Source organism: Hibiscus syriacus, unplaced genomic scaffold (assembly GCF_006381635.1).
Source record: "Hibiscus syriacus cultivar Baekdansim isolate YM2019G1 unplaced genomic scaffold, ASM638163v2 tig00111877_pilon, whole genome shotgun sequence".
Taxonomy (NCBI): Eukaryota; Viridiplantae; Streptophyta; class Magnoliopsida; order Malvales; family Malvaceae; genus Hibiscus; species Hibiscus syriacus.
Window position 1 is genome coordinate 968,894 of NW_024063208.1, and position 3,452 is coordinate 972,345.

Genomic DNA, 3,452 nt, shown 5'->3' on the forward strand with positions numbered 1-3,452 from the left:
TCAAGACAACCCGATTCTGCTTAACAACCAGAAATAAAAGGAACTAATCCTTTAACCTTGACAACCCAGTATTCAAGAGCCTTTGATTAAACTTTGAATTTGATTGCGTCTATAAAATTTCTCACAAGAAATTAATAGTACAGTGTTTCCAAACACAAGCCATAATTATTATAATATTTTATAATAATTATAAATATCAAAATATATTCTTTTTTCATGTCATATTAAAAGGTCATGATTAATGCTTTGGCATTTGTTTAACGTGGTAACAATGTTTACCTCATCATCTCTAATAATTGGAGGATCATCTCACATTTGGTCAAATTCATCATGACAAAATAAAATAGCATATAATGTTATCACATCTTGAAATTCTATCTTTAGAATTTTACAAGCTTCTCGTTGTGGCTCATGACAACCAACAATCATCATTTCTTTTAACACACGAAATTAGAACTAATAACAATTCCAAAAATAAACCAAAATTGAATTTTGATTTAATCAACAGAATTTAGTCATGAACTAAAATTCTGAAACAAATTGGTAACAAAATTGTTACTTTCTCATTATTTCTATTAATAGAAATCAAATAATTATGTTACATGACATAACTAAAATCTTAAGTAATTTCAAATACGAAATCAAAAATTCCAATAAACAAAAAATTAACTCTCGTTTATTTTAGATTTTTTTATTAGACGGAATCAATATCCTAAAACAAAATCAGTAACCACGGTTACTTTCACGATAATTTTTGTTATGCATATTTGTCCAATTTGAGATTTTAGTAAACTCGTTAAGACGATAGGATAAATCCCGAAACAAATTTGTTTACTATCTCGTTTTCCCACAATTCCTAATTATCTCGAATTAAGAAAGGTAGAAGATGAAAGATTTGTCTTAAGATTGTTACAAAAACGATAATCCAAGAATAATATGGGAAAATAATAATGAAAATATCGTTATATAATCAAATGGATAGAACGAGTTTACTCTGTCTTAAGATAGTTGATGGGAGTAACAACCTGAGACGAAATTTGAAAAATGAGAAAAATAAAAGAAGAAATTAAATTTCTTTTAAAAAAGAAAATGAAAGGAAGATAAAATACTCTTTGATTTTTTATCTTGAGATCGAAAACAGTTAAGGCCTGTCGCTACACAGTTTTCTTAAAATAGGTTTTCGACCACTCTTTAGGTGCTTGAGTTCGTTGGTTGTTCGTCTCTCAGAATACAACAACTTATTATCAGCTATAGTAACACATCTGCATATATCACGAATGATCTTTGCCTTCAACTATCACTGAAAAACTAAGGATGAATAAGAACATTTTCTAAGGAGAGAAAATATTTTTTCAAAAGAAGAAAAGTTATTTAATTCTAAGATATCAAAAAATCTAACAAGTTTGTTCAATATTTATAGGGGATTTTCAATAGAATTTTACTCCAACTAGATATAGTTTAATATCTAAAAATAAATAGATAATTATATCTTTTAAGTTACACTCCTTTTACTATTCAAACTTAAACAGATATTATCTTAATTCAAAATATATAAATGTATATACTTATCTTTAATATTCAAAGTTAAAAAGATAATAAATATCTTTTAAATTTATATATTTAAATAATAATTATCCTACTAATATTTAAATTAAATAATATCTTTTAATTTACACCATCTAAAAATATTCTAAATTTAATATAAATATTAAATCTATCCATATAATTCATCATTTTTTTCTAACAGTAATATAAAGGAGACATGGATTCCAAAACCTGTTCATGTGCTACCCATATAGTTTTACACAAAAATGTATATGGAAGTGCGTAAATATATAAATAGAATATATATTTCATGTATACGTTGAAGTTAAATTTATATTTCATATTTTATTTCAATTCATGGTAATCTTATTATTCTTTAATTTATATTTAATTCGTATAAATCAACCAAAATATTATTTTACAAGAAAAATAAAATGAAAGAATCACATGATCACCACCGTTCAAAGTTTTGAACCCAAAAACAGATCAACGGGCTGCAACTCTTTTAAGCCCACTCTCTCTCTCTGCATATCTGATGGTATGCCTCCTCAGCCAGAGCTGGTACATCACCATATGAAACGCATCGAACGGCTGCGGCGTCTGGTTCCACACAAAATGCTTGCTCGCGACCGCAGCGGATTCCATCATATCCTCGTACTCTTCTACCACCACGCGCCCCAAAACCCTCTTGATCTCCTTGGCCCCACCGCTAGTCCCCACGAACACCGCGATCCGTTGCCACTTCAACAAGTCATCAAAGGCATGTCCTGGATCGGACGGTCCGTAATCACCACCGGCACGCACCCGAAATTCATCGCTTCGCCGATCGCCGATATATCCCGCCCGTACTCGAACAAACAGAACTTGCTCCCCGCAAGTCTTTCCTCGTAAGCCAACTGATCAGACGGCTCAGAATCAACCAAAATATCGGGATCAACTAAAAGCTGCTCCACCAAACTCGACTCTTTCACCCAATTATACCTCACGTAACCCAAATAACTCGTGCCCTTTCTACCCGGCGCTTGAGCCGGCGCGTGAACGTTAGCAAGGGGAGGCAGACTAACATCCTTATGAGGAACAAACAACCCGGGCATCGTCGGGAAACACGAGATCTGAACCGAGTTCTTCTTCAACTCCACAACGTTCGGGTTTAGAACCGTGGCCGACGCCGGGGCAAGAGAGGAAGAAATGATCGGCTCCGAGAGTTCGGTTCCAGTAAATGAAATCCGCACGGTAATCCCCGACGAGACGCGCGGCGGACTTCGTGGAGAGGTCGGAGTGGAAAGTGAAGGGGATGAAGAACAGATGGGCTTCCTCGGGGTTCTGAGTGATGAAGTTGCTGCGGATGAGGGAAGAGTAGAAGAGGGATTCGACTTCGGAATCAAACGACAGCGTTTCGGGAGGCGGGTAAGTGTAAATTTTGAAGCTTTTCACCATTTTCTGGTAATTTTTGGGGAGAATTGTGGGGGAAAGGTAAGGGGAAGAAGTCAAACGAGTGGAAAGTGTGATGATGAAGGAGAGGAAGAAGACGAAGAAGAAACAGAGGAAAGACATTTCTTGGATTGGGAAAGGATTTCTGGTTGAATATTTGAAATTGTTTCGAAGAATTTCGGAATTTAATTACGTCTGGGAGAGGGGTGATGCCATTGGCACATGAAAATTGGGTGACCCAAAATGTCTATTTCGGATGGTTACATAAATGGATTTTAATTATAATAATTATATACTATGAAAGATATATCATAAAATTTCATTTGAGTTTAATTATAAAATATTTATCAAGTCGAATTAATAAAATTATAAATGAAAAGATAAAAGAAATAAAACTCAACTTAAATTTGATATTTATCGTATATAAATGAAATGTGATTATTTTCATACTTAATTTTTATTATTAATATTTTCTT

General features: G+C 33.2%; 1 pseudogene; it reads right to left on the reverse strand.

Annotated features, from left to right (window-relative positions):
- Window positions 1-1,956: 1,956 nt before the first annotated feature.
- On the reverse strand, window positions 1,957-3,110 carry LOC120172711 (annotated as a pseudogene).
- Between the last annotated feature and the right edge of the window lie 342 nt (window positions 3,111-3,452).